The sequence below is a fragment of the Varroa destructor genome, unplaced genomic scaffold (assembly GCF_002443255.2).
Source record: "Varroa destructor unplaced genomic scaffold, Vdes_3.0 BEIS01000001.1, whole genome shotgun sequence".
In the NCBI taxonomy this organism is placed as follows: domain Eukaryota; kingdom Metazoa; phylum Arthropoda; class Arachnida; order Mesostigmata; family Varroidae; genus Varroa; species Varroa destructor.
In genome coordinates this window covers 36,523,290-36,536,475 of record NW_019211454.1, presented here as the reverse complement: position 1 = coordinate 36,536,475, position 13,186 = coordinate 36,523,290, and the positions used below count along the sequence as shown (strand labels likewise).

Sequence of the window (13,186 nt, the reverse complement as noted above, 5' to 3'; positions counted from 1 at the left end):
GACATATCATAATCACATAACGGCGTAATGATGTGCTGTATAGGTAACGCGAAAGCCGTTCTAGTTAGCTGATGTTGAACACTGGCAGCAGCTTTTGATGGGTTTCACCGAATCGCGGTTGTAAGATCGAATATTCAATCGCACGACCCACATTTCAAGTTCAGACAGTAATTAATAACACATGTTACACACAAATAACATATATTATTTTCCGTGTTCTATATATATATTACGTTCCGTAAATAAGAAGTATGTAAATGACAATGAATAATTTATACATGTCCACACATCGACTATGTATACCCTTTTCTATACACTTGAGCAGCTGTCAGAGGGTACCTGATGCAAAAGTTAACTAGGCCCCCGCATTACAATAGCCAAGAGCTTAACGAATACGAGTCAACTCAGGGTTAGTCAGGCCGCTCATGTAGTACAGGCATGTCTGGCGGCTATCGTCCTAACACTGCGTGCTGCCGCTGTTTATCGTATATTACGACTGAGTGAGTTTAGCTAGACTCTTTGTGCTGGTCGCTTGGGCAACGAAGATGGATGGAGACCCTATAATGACACTGTTAGGGACAAAGAAGGCTCTACATACAACATTGATCATTGAACAGGTAGACCTCACTCCGGCCGTAGCAGTCTTCTCTGTTACGATCGAAGGAATAAAGTCAAACGCAGAAAATAAGGCTTAGAATAGGAAGCTATTCGCTAGTCATATTGCAGTCTGTCGCTTTCAATAACATGCATCTCCGCACCTAAAAGTACGAAAGGATGTTTTTTACCGTTAGCAATGGAACGATAGTCGATACGATCTGCTTATCTCTGCTGTGGAACCATATCTAAATTTGATTTCGGGTCGAAATGCTATGGTAATAAGCACATTGTCGTATAGGCACAATGTTCGGTAGCGTTGACCAAAAGCTTATATTCTCTACTCTCTGCATAACACAGTATGTCCAAATAGATTTTCGTCGAACCGTGCGTGGCAAAGGGTATATTAGAACGGGTTATAGCGTATATATTATAGCGTTTAAATGCTCCGCTGTGAAGTAAATAAATAAGCGGTTATTTACATGCTGTTTTTCTATCCAAGAAATACATTTCTGGGCGCTTTAAGTCTAAATCCGTTAATGAGCTTTTGAACCCAATAAAAAAGAATCCTTCTTATTTAAGCCGCGAGTTAGCCTGCTCCACTGAACGTTATGTCAATTAAGTGTTGCCCCAAAGTCTATGTTATTCCTTATTTATCACTCGAAAAAATTGCCCCAAGTATGCAAGTGTGATCTACGTTTGTTTATCTTGTGACTTTGTGAATACAATATTGGAATAATAACGATAAAATATATGGGAGGGATTTAGAAGTTACCGTTAAATAAATCGGTAAACAGTAAATCCATAGATAAAGAGCCGGAACGATGCAAAATGTATGGGGAACAAACTACAATATAATCGTGTTTATAATACACGAGCTTCTCTGTAAGGTCTTTCTTCTTTATTTTCAGTAGATACGAAAGCTAGCATTCGCTTATATCTCAGTAATATAATAGGCTATGTATATACGTAACGATTACGGCCTATTACGTAGCATGTCAACCGCTACTCAAGGACTAGCATTGGCCAGACAGATAGTTTCCTTATACACACCCTCACGATGAAGGTGCGGCATTAGCCAGTGGTTCAGAAAGCTCAGACGTCGCCACAACGTCCATCAGTGCGCGGAAGTGATATAATGGTAACAATCATTCATGGTGGTAAGGTATCCATTTGGAATCCTCCTGTGCGTAACTACATTTGTGTAGAACACTATAACATAAGAACAAACGGTGCTATTTTCATATTCTAGGGAACCCGGCAATTTATTAGACGTCCCCCTTTTTTCTTGCGTGGAAACAAAGGATGTTGCTGTTCTATCGAGCGTAGATGGGGCACGCGTTTAAATGTCATAGTGGTAATGCTTGCATTTTCCAACGGCACATCCGGGCATAATTGTTAATACGACTCAATATTTACTCGGCTCATCATTACCGCATGGACAGCACGTATACATGAATGACCACACTCCAGTTACATTGTCGAAGGTGGTTTGACCTTGAATATGTTTCTGTTGTGTGACGCAAGCAGATGTTGTGAGGACCTAACCTAAAGGTTATGACTTGTGCGTGCTAAAAACATTTAACAGCTGTGAGATGAATATGAAAGCAATGGTAGATATTCAGTAGTGCAGTGGTACCGAATTTGTCTACTAAACTGAATAACATGCAAAAGGGCTTAGATTGAAAAACGAGCGTAGATACACCTTGCGGCCAACCGCTTGGGGCAATGCTTAGCAGCAGTACCGAAGCTGAAACTCGAAAAATCGTAGGTATCCCGCGAATTTCTGTATGAGTTGGCGAGGCTACTTCCTTAGGGGGGTCAAAAAGAAAAAGCAATTGTATAAACATTTAGCACCAAGTGACCATACTGCATGACAAGACTGGCGTATCTCTGCCAGCCCTTTGAATGTTCAAGCAATATTGTATTTATCCAATTTCAAAGAAAACAGTGACTTTTAAGTGAGCTTACGGCCAAATGATTCCATACCTTTACAAAGTCGGAATGGAAAAAACAATTACGTCCATTGCACACTCCCGATAAGACAAGAAGCAAAAGAATCAAACCAAGAAGGCGGTACATTAAATAATTGTAATCCTTTCTGAAAGAATAAATTTGTCCAATAGAGAACCGTTACCTGGTAGACAACACATACGATTCAAGCTGGTGATCAATGCTAAGGAATCCTCTACGGATTCACCAATGTAAGACCTTCTCGCTCTGTCCGTATCTCAGACAACGAAAGGCCACCACTGAATGCTGCCGTTACTACGCCTACTGCCTACTCCACCTGGGCGTGGCACTCGCTGGAGCTGCAATAGGCCTCCTGCGACTAGCACCTCTAGACATCATTGACAATTGGTAGTCCATCTGAGTGGTTTCCTGCCGTTGAGGGTTTTCTCTCTCTCGTCCGCCAAAATGATTTAGCAGTTTATTACAAATTTCATTTGAGTAGGCGATATTTTTCTCGTGTTGGATACATTGCGTACTTAGTTATTTATTTTATCGCTTGTGCCATTGATACTCACTGCTCCTCTATTGTTAAACACAAAACACTTTGGAACTATTTGGATGGAACTGAAACTGTCGCCGTCCAGCTGCAACGGCCCTAATGTGATAATTTCTAGCAAGTATACGTTGCTCTATCGACAATAAACACAATTAGTTCCCTGATACATAAAAACCAAATTACCCTATTCGTTATGTAGCTCCTCGAATTGCTCAATGACATATATAAGGACCCATAGAGGTTAACGCTGGAATTTTTACTGTTTGCAATAGAATAGTGATTTGAATTCAAGTTATAGGGTTAAGTGGAATCAACTTCTTTAAGCAACTTCTTTGTTCAAGGGTAGAAGTGCTTGATGCAGCCCCATGATGCCCTCACCGGTTCCCATAATATTTCACTTGAAGAACCCACAGGCGGAAAAGCAATGATTAAATGAGGCCGAGATTTTTGGTCGACGCGAAGCGTTGTGGGGTAAGAAGTTACACCAATGCTCTTGCTACAAGAACTTCAAGATGAGATCTTATGTGTGACATATAAGTACGAAACAGATTGCCTTCATACGTCTAGATGAAATTAGAAGTTTTTATGTATAGGAAGGGTGAGGTATTGAATTGATAAATTCACGTTTGATGATGAAGTGTTTGGGCTACTGTAACTAATTGGCACAAACAATAACTTAAGGTATAATAATAATATCTAAGGTAGACTTTTCGATCCAACGAGTAAATGCTTATGCGTTGACGTGCTCAATATGCTTGTTTGAGTTTATTATTCAGCTCAAACTTAACTGGCTCGGTCTCGTTTGCCTGTTGTTTTGCCAGTCTGAATTTGGTGGCTCATCTGAAACGACGGTTAACGGCGGCACGATTGTTCATAGAACTAAAAGCGTTAATTTATATCATGTATTACTTTTAGGTTAGGATTACGCTTCGAAATTCAAGCATTCTATACCTTTCACTTTTCGAGTAGATACGTACCCACTGCACTATCACAGAGACGGCAATATTTGAATTGGTTCCGAATCAAAGCTTATACACTCGGAGTCCGAAGTTCCTGCAGAACTAAATTACCGCTATGAACAGTGAAGTTTTTGCCTTCAACATCTATGAAGAAATGCCCATCTGAGCCTACGCAGATTATTCACGTTTTTTCTACTGGTGCATTTTATTTGGGGCATCTTAGTGAATACGAGCCATGTATATCTGGGACTTACCCAAAGGTATCACTGGACACATACATCTCGTACAAGCGTTAAACACCAATCTTTAACTTTTAAAAGGAAGGCTGTCGTTCTTTACCTTCAATTGTAGCGAAAAAGCAATAATGGTCTGATTAGGATTGTTCTTTGGGTTAAGACCGCAAAAATGTCACGATCCTGATTTAGCAGAAAACAATGATCTATTATAAATGTATAGTGGAATATTCCAAAAAGTGGGCCAAGAATGTAAAATCGAATGGCCATGTCAAATGGACAACTCGATATTGTTGCGCACCATTGACAACCCGGAACGGCTGGAAAGTGTTGGTGCCATTTTTCAAGTTCCTTAGGCCCATTCTAAGGTATGGGGTCCACCGTTTATTGTGTCATCCAACCTACAATCTTATAGGCGTTCAGCATTAGACAGAGGGACGCGATTTTCCTCGCCACGCGCGTACAACATGTTGGTACGGAAAGGTCTCCGCATGCCGGAAAACACGACTGATTTTGGCAATGTCGGTTAATCGACACAGAGATTATTATTACATTTCTTCTGTTATAAAAGGCATATTATACTAAATTCTGAAACACGTCGTTTTGGTACCCATCAGTAAGATCGAGCGCGAAACCCCATCTTCAAGTGAAGTAAAATATCTTTTGCTACTATCAGTTGCTACACCTCTATTTAATGCATGTTGCACAAATAAGCGATTTGGGTCCCTCCTTGTTTTGAGACATACTTAACCTTCGAGGCCAGTACTTAGGCACTGCTACCCACCATATCATTGTGACAGCAATAGCTGAGACCCTTGTCGGGTAAGACCTAAGCTTACGATAATAAATGTTTATGGTTAGGTTTTTCCGCTGCTGTTGCCTTGTTGATTGCTCTCTTTCTTATGCCCTTTTGTCTTCGATCGTGTTCCTGCTCTATTCAGGCTGTTATAGTACGATCGTGACGGAATGTCCAGCTAATTGTTACTGCCACGTATGGGAAGTTAGAGGACGCGTTTAAAAAGTGGAGCCGGTAGTCAGTGAGCTAATCGTTAGCGGCGCTGGGTGGCCGTCCCATCTCGGAAAGCTCCATCGCTTTCCACCGCATGGCCACTCCCATCGGAGGAAGGAAGTGGGCTCGTTTGGCTGACCGTAGCGGAGCAGAAGTAGTGGATAGGGTGGTCTTTTTATACAACGAGGACGACATTGTGATGGTGCTTGTCGGTGCCTTCAGAAGAAAAAAAATTGAATTTAAAGGTGTGGCCGTTACTGCCCTCGGCCCACTGACTAGCGCCGTTCCTACGACAGCGGCGACACCGAACGGAGACAGAATGCGGTGAAAGGATGAGCAGGACGAAGAAAAAAAGAGAAGCTGCAGCAAGAACGCTACTGACCGCTACGGCAGCGACAACGACATAGCGGTGGACAAACAAGAAAGTAGATGCCATTTTCTGCAACAATGCCGGCGCCTGCCTTCATGACAGCGAGGGTTCTTTGTGATCGGGCAGAACGTCGGACTTTTCCTTTGCTTTGTTCAACGAAGGCTTGATGGGAACACGCAGTGGGTAGCGGCTTACTGTGAGGCCCGCGTATCTTGATCAGATAGGGCTTTCAGGCCTTCTGATGATGTAGGCCAACTTTGGGATCCAAGGGCTCTTCGCTGTCTCCGCTCATGTCGTTACACTGCGGCTTGGTTTTGCCGTCCTGCCATCCCCATAGAGACCGTTTTCCACCTTTAAAGTACGCAGTCGTTTAGCGGCCGGTTACGCATCAAACAGGACTAGCAGGTTGGGCTCACAGCATTTGCGCACACACCGCATGTTCTAGTAGATCGTGTCAGGACGACACGACGAGAGCGAATGAGGTGCCGGGTCGGGCTAGCCTGCAGTAAAATGGAGAGTCTTTAGCCAAGCTACGACGACAAATGCTATGAAGGGAACGGATATGTAACGGTAAAGTAACTTTATACCACCTGACCGCACGTCATAAAGTCAATTTCCAATGTGGTCGTTGCCAATCGAGACTAGTCGTTCATGGTCGGTAATTCGAAGAATCTGCTGATAAATATATAACTATGCACCTATTTAGTCGTATTCGAAAGATGAATTTAGTCCGTAATCGATTCATTTTGTGAAATTAAGAGGTTTGAAGTCGTTAACGCCGTTGAGTGTTCAAAGGAACAGTGGCAGAGAGTCGGAAGTATTGGTGAAATTCGGTTTATCAGTGCGATATATGTACAATGACTTCATGGAATACTCTGGACAATGTATAAGAATTAATTGTTGATCTCTATGATTTGCATCTGTTTCCAGTTCATCTTTGCGTGTCTACGTCTGCTTTTCATTCACGGCACGTCATAATAGCAATAACCTCTACTAGTAGATATTGTGTTAATATGGAAGTTCATGAAGGAAGACAGTATTGATATTGGTATTCCAAGTCAGAGGACTGCTGACACACTTGCCACGCCCACAAAGCTTTGTTCTTTTGTAAGAAATTGGGTATGTCTTCTATCTTTTTAACCACCTTTGGTTCGCTATTTAAGCTGAATACTGTTATAACGTTATAAGTGTAATTTTCGTTCTAAATGATCCTTCGGTGTTACTTTGTCATTGTCACAAAAGTGTTGTATCGCGATAGTAGGATAACTAACGTACTTAGCGGGGGTTCGTGTGACGTCGCTCTCGGCTATTTTCACTGCGGCTAACAATATAAAAATAGCAGATCTCTTGCAAGCTGTCGCGTTAGCCTCTTAAAGAACGAAGTTTATTTCGTTCTAGACAAGCAATTCCCAGCAAAGGCCCAAAGGCAGAATTAATTTCTACGGCTTGGCGCTCACTTTCAACTTTTTCGGCTTGGACCCAGCTTCTGCGTTTGCCTCACACATGGCGAGGTTCACTCAAACATGCCCCACACACAGCCAGATCGTGCAGTGCACAGGCAGCGTTTCTCTCTTCTAGAAGGAAACGTGCACGGGAAGTTTCAACCCATCAACTTCGAACTAACGACCGAATACGCCACCGTAACGTCCCCGCCGCCGCCGCCGCCGCCGCCGTCGTCGTCGTCGTCGTCGTCGTCGTCGTCGTCGTCGTCGTCGTCGTCGTCGTCGTCGTCGTCGTCGTCGTCGTCGTCGTCGTCGTCGTCGTCGTCGTCGTCGTCGTCGTCGTCGTCGTCGTCGTCGTCGTCGTCGTCGTCGTCGTCGTCGTCGTCGTCGTCGTCGTCAACGACCTGCGTTGCCAGCTAACTAACAAACGTGAGCCAGTGGACGATTCGAATGTTATTGCCTACGCTGCATCATTACTCATTAGCAGGAACGACAAACGACCAACCCAATGTCCCAATGCCCATGTTCGCTAGAACGACAACGAAATGGGGCGACAACTGAACCAACACCTGAGACTGCAACCTGATTACTCAGACAAAGCTAGAACGAGCGTTTCCTCACAGTTACTGTGTGTGCAGTAATAGTATCAGTGAGAAAAGACCGTAACAGTCTGAGGCGTGAATTTCATCTGAAATAGTTACCTGCTATTCATACTACATATTTCGTAAGTACATTATCAACAGCGGCAATGATATTTGTAACATAAATGATTACGTTGTTCCTAAATCATAATTGCGTAAAGCTATTTAGGGTTTATTCATAATTTGAATACGGATGCATACTTCATCAGCCCATCCCGAAGAAGAAAAAAACGCAGGAGGTTTTCCCTGTGCCGTCGACAAAACCCATCTATTATTGCTTTGTATTTCTAACGATTTAATGGTCTTTTATTTCCGTTGACTCTGAATTTAAGCCCCCACACAGAGTACCACAGGAGAGTCAGCGGCGTCGCAACTATAAACAGGTTTAATGAATAAATTTGTCGGCGACAGTGGCAACATCCCGACATTTGGCGTTTTTGCTGTTTATTACCCAACCGCGTTCAGAACAGCAAGCCTTTTAGTGCTGACCCTTCGAACCGGCTAAATAGAATTCCGACAGGGGCGACCTTAAGGGAACGATGGAGCAAAAAATGTTGCACTGTCGAAAACGCAGAAGGAACAGTATCGTAGAACGCTTGGCCCTTTTGGCAGTCGCTAGCAACTCATTCAAACCCGGAAATATACATACATAACAGTCGTTAACTCGAAAATGTATAGGTCTATTTGGTTTAACAGTTCCTTCATAGGTATGAGTTTATAGGAGCGCGTAGTTGCGAACTTGACTTGAGTGTTACTATATTTACGATAACGCTTATTTATATATTAAGCAGTAAGATGGTGTAATGTGTGAAATGACCTTAACAGCGAAGTATTATATGCTTAAATTGCGTCTTAGCTACTTGACAATCGCTTCTCCACGCAGTGCCTATTGAAGCGAAAAATAAGTAGCCTCGATGAGTGCTTCAGAGGTGCTCAAGTCGGCTGCGATCTCATAGACATAATCAAAGCACCGACAAAACGCTAAAAAGTTCCATTTTGCCAGTGTCGTCGATCTGTTCCTTCCAAATATTCTTCGCAGTTTGCGCACCTTTTGAACTAAGCTAAATTTTCAGTATGTTTCTGTTATTAACAGATCACACCTTGTAGGTGTATTCATTTGCCAGCTGCTGCTTCGTTGATGAAATTACTCTCTCTCATACCTTAGCCGACCTAATCCTCTGCATGTGTTTACGCACTGAGGCAAGCACAGCCTTTCTACTAGGATTGCCGCTACCGAAGGCAACCCGTAGCGGCTGATACCCCGATATTCCGCTTCAGACCCATCCCCGACCTTGCGCTTCGACGAGACCTGATGTCATGACGCCATTAATCACGACACTCGACTTGAAATAAGTGTTTCGTGCCAAGCAACTTCCGAAGTCAGGGTAAATTATGGTCCACTCAGAAACGTGCCAACCAAATCGAGATCCATTAGAACAACTGATCTCATTGGTCTACAACTGAATTTTGGGCTTTTGAAAAATCACGGAAGATGTCTTTTCTTGTACCATATCTCACGTGTTTATTAATATGCGTATTACCGTATACGTATCATTCGTAATCAATACCGATTTCATTGGAACGCTATTGTAGTTATATAACAAGAGGCGCGAGCAACTACTAACGCGCTCCAGCGTTATAGGCTTCTATCGGTGAGTTTTAACAAGCGTCGCTATCATATGCTGTCGTTATAGAAAGGGCTGTACCGCAAAATATCGCATACCATGCGGAAAGGAAAGAAGGATCGCACTGCCCAGTGATGGGTGGTCTGGACCAAGGCATAAGGTCAGTGGGCACTGTACAGGCAAGCGAGCCAGGTCGGTCACGATATCAAGTGGCTTCTGAGCCAGGAGGACAACCTTACGAGCTGTACATACATGAAAATTATATTTTAGGAAAGTAGAGGCACCGCCACATGTTTTCTGCCCCCCCTTCTTACGTTTCACCAGAAAAAATCTGAAAACAGCTGAAAATAACGCTGTAAGTCACTAAAAGTAGTAAAATGAAAATGGTTGTTCGTAAACCCAGCAACCTTGTCCTGTGCTCAGCACTACATAACAAGCTAACAAATATAGCGTTTTTTTTTCGTATTTGACAGACTCTATAGCCCTTCACTCAGGTCAAATATTTTTTTTTTTGCAAAAATACTTTCTGTGCAAAATTTCCTTTTATTTCATGGGTCTTCTCTACAACGCTAATCAAACCTATAATCGCCAAAAAGCTATCGCAAGGATAAGCATAATTAACGGCCATTGAAATCTGCGCACGCTTCTCCCGATTGGTCAGCTTGCGTGGCATCGGGCAGTTTACGGCAAAGTCTATTGAAAGGACATTTTTCATGTTCTAACCTTAGATCTGATTTGGACCTCACTAGTTCCGCCCGCAGAGTCATAGAAGATTCTTGATTGAGTAATCAAATTACTCCATACGTGTAGCTATTTCTATAATTACTCAATGCACTAAGGCCACTTCTTAGGTTCTACAAATTCCTATTTTCATAATGAGAGCAAGCAAATACACCCATTGTTACCCATCGATACGAAAGAGCTATTGCGGCCGAATTGCCTGACCTGATACAAGAATTAAATCTATAAGGCTCTAATGATGAACGTTATTATGATAGCTAAACTGATCTATGAACTTGATTGCAGGCGTCTTTTTCTCCGATTTTATTAGCCTGATCGTCGTCGTCGTCATACCCAGCCCAACATGAACTATAGCTTAGACCTTATTCTGTTGCTTTAAGCTCGTTTTCACTGTTTATATTTATTTGTTTTTCGAATAACTTCTTCATTATTAACAAATTTCTCTACATTGAGTTTACCATAAATTATAGATTAGATTATAGGACCACACACTGATAGTTGTCTGACTAGAGCTCTCCAATATATTCACTGTACTAGGCCCATTGTCTTTCTTGTTTAGAGTGATTGAATTTTTCCGCCTCAGTCGATATTGTTTCAGTCACTTCGTGATCTTGATACACCCGAGTATTGCTACTGTACAGTACCGCTGTTGCAGAAATCCCATTTTTGAGGTGTTTCAGTGGTCCCGTGTTCCCATTTGACCCTACCCGTACAAAGTGAGTCATCGGCTTTCATGTGAATTCAGTTCGAAGTCTTAGTTACAACCTCTTACTTCAGTTCTATATTTATTACCGGTCTCTCGTTGAAACGTCAAAATGCTCTACCATTGCTTTCTAAGTCCCATATATCCGACAACCAACTCTTACATCGACATACTCTTTACGAATTTCAGCGCGCTTCGAGTTAGAGGAACTATCTTTTTTAGTCCGGTCAAATTATTACCTTGTGTCACAGACCCCGTTACCTTAATGCTTCAGTTTTTACCAGACGTAAAAAAAAGACATTTCATTAGGTACATATTCATTAGATATACATTCATGAGCTAATGTATCACATCGGAGAAAATATTAATTTTTTATGCAATTTTTGGAAACATACAAGTGTCTATTGCTAGCAATTCGAATTTCCTTATTATAATCACGTACACGTGCATTTTTGTTTCGATAGGCTGTAGTAATTGCCAAAAACAGTATCTTATCAGTATGCTCGCACGTTTCCTAAGTACTATTATCAACACAATTTTAGAGATACATTCTATGGGTTCTAATTAATTATGCTTCACTTTGTTTTTAAACGGGATCTGTTCGTAATTGCTGAAAACAGCTTCATTTCTTATTTGCAGTATATTTCCCTGAGTCACGCTTGACAGGCTAAGGACTGTGGCCCACAGCCTGCCGATGCACATCGAAAGGAACGGGAAACAACATGGCAATATTTCCACTATATCCAGCGTGTCTATGTAGTGGTGTAGTCTATTATATATGTAAAGAGCAGATGTGACGCATTAAAACACGCAAGTAAACCGCTTGGTCATTTGCCAGCGGGATTATATTTGGTCAGCCAAGTTGGCTAGAGGTTATATTACGTACTGCCGTTGGTATTGCCCGCTGACTGCCTTCTGACCACCGTCTGATTAACCCTCTTCGTGTTCGGGCGACACGTGCGGCACGTCGAGTGGCCAGGTAACTGGGACAGTACGACCGCCAAGAGAGACAGTACAGACCATACAGCGGTTGCTGTAAGGTGTCGCGTCCGTATTCAACACTCAGAGAAAAATGAGAAGCAACCTGTCAAACGCATACACCCGCTATCAACAGTCAGATGTCATAGGCAACTCATAAAAAGCAAATGTCAGGACGATCGTAAAACGATTATATTGATTCCGTCAAAGCAACAGGGGTCTTGTTCTCGAAGCCGCAATAAATTCGAGCAGGAAAAGAACATCGATGATAGGTGCTCATAGCAACCATCTTAGTCACAACAGGAAATTTCTAACTAACTTTAGATAATAGAGGAGCATTCGTTCGTACTTTTTGCAAAATACATATGATTTAATCTATTTGCCAGGGATATATATTCCTTGATGTGACCCTATACTATGCTAATAATCCTTTGCGCTATTTGTATCAGGTTGTTAACAGAGAATATGGTGGACTTCAAAAGTGAATCATTTTTAACTAGGCGGCGCCAGTGTAATTTAGCTGGTAAATGCTTCGGCCTTCTAGAACCGGTTAAACTTACCCCAGGAAAAATAAACCCGAAAGGAAAATTGTATTTTAGATTGGAGAATCAACGCCCGATGGTCGAGCTTTCCTTCCGCAAAGGCTATAGCGCTGCAGAAATCCGTAGACAAAAAAAGTCTTAAGCTTGAGCACAGTACGTGAATAGTGCAAGGACGGAAATTGAAGTGTCGAAGATCAGCGAGGAAGTGACCACATACAGAGGCCCGAAGGGCAAGACCGCATCGCGGCAATCGTCGATAGTTTTCGTCGAAGCAAGGTTTAAAGTGTAACACGGCTTTGCCGGTTAAAACTAGCATTTCACATGTTACGTGTTATAGAATCATGATCGAAATACTGTAAAAATGATGAAACTGAGTAGGAGATGAGTCTTCTGCTAGTTGACTCCAGACCACTTGGAAATGCGTGCAATCTGTTCCACGTACAGCTTTCAAAATTCTAATCAACAGACAACACGCTTGGAGTATGCGATCTACATGAACGAGGAATGGCTCAGTCTCCACCGCCAGCCGATAAGGTAGTATATGACAGAGTGGCATCATCTTGAGAAGAAATCAGGTGGCAGTGTCGAGTAACTTCCGACTTCGATTGATTGTACATACAATGGGTATCAGGGCCATTTGCTAATATAAGATGCCGAAAGCCGAACTATGAATGGAGCCCGCATTTGCAGATATTTCTAATAAACATTACTTTGTGCATTGCTTCAGTTTGTCTGTATTATCTGATTCACATACATAATATACAGAACACTCGGGAGAATCGCACACAACAGTATCGTGTCTGTTAGGACCATTTTGCCGAACGTTCCATCCGCATTACG

General features: G+C 42.4%; 1 protein-coding gene and 2 long non-coding RNA genes across 5 annotated transcripts in view; 1 reads left to right on the top strand and 2 right to left on the bottom strand.

Annotated features, from left to right (window-relative positions):
* LOC111247197 (uncharacterized) overlaps nt 1-13,186 on the bottom strand; it is a 183,087-nt gene that overhangs the window by 72,633 nt on the left and 97,268 nt on the right. The gene's annotated exons all lie outside the window — the stretch shown is intronic.
* LOC147758582 (uncharacterized) overlaps nt 1-13,186 on the top strand; it is a 45,937-nt gene that overhangs the window by 7,001 nt on the left and 25,750 nt on the right. Inside the window, exons 2-4 of one of the 2 annotated variants that reach the window (XR_015324915.1) lie at nt 6,605-6,793; nt 7,073-7,840; nt 11,466-13,072. The exons of the other annotated variant lie outside the window; for it this stretch is intronic. This is a non-coding gene — a long non-coding RNA (uncharacterized LOC147758582). Of the gene's footprint in view, nt 1-6,604; nt 6,794-7,072; nt 7,841-11,465; nt 13,073-13,186 lie in introns of those variants that run through there. 2 annotated transcript variants of the gene reach the window in all.
* LOC147758583 (uncharacterized) overlaps nt 6,718-13,186 on the bottom strand; it is a 26,361-nt gene continuing 19,892 nt past the window's right edge. The window contains exon 2 of the long non-coding RNA XR_015324918.1: nt 6,718-7,536. This is a non-coding gene — a long non-coding RNA (uncharacterized LOC147758583). The remainder of the gene's footprint in view (nt 7,537-13,186) is intronic.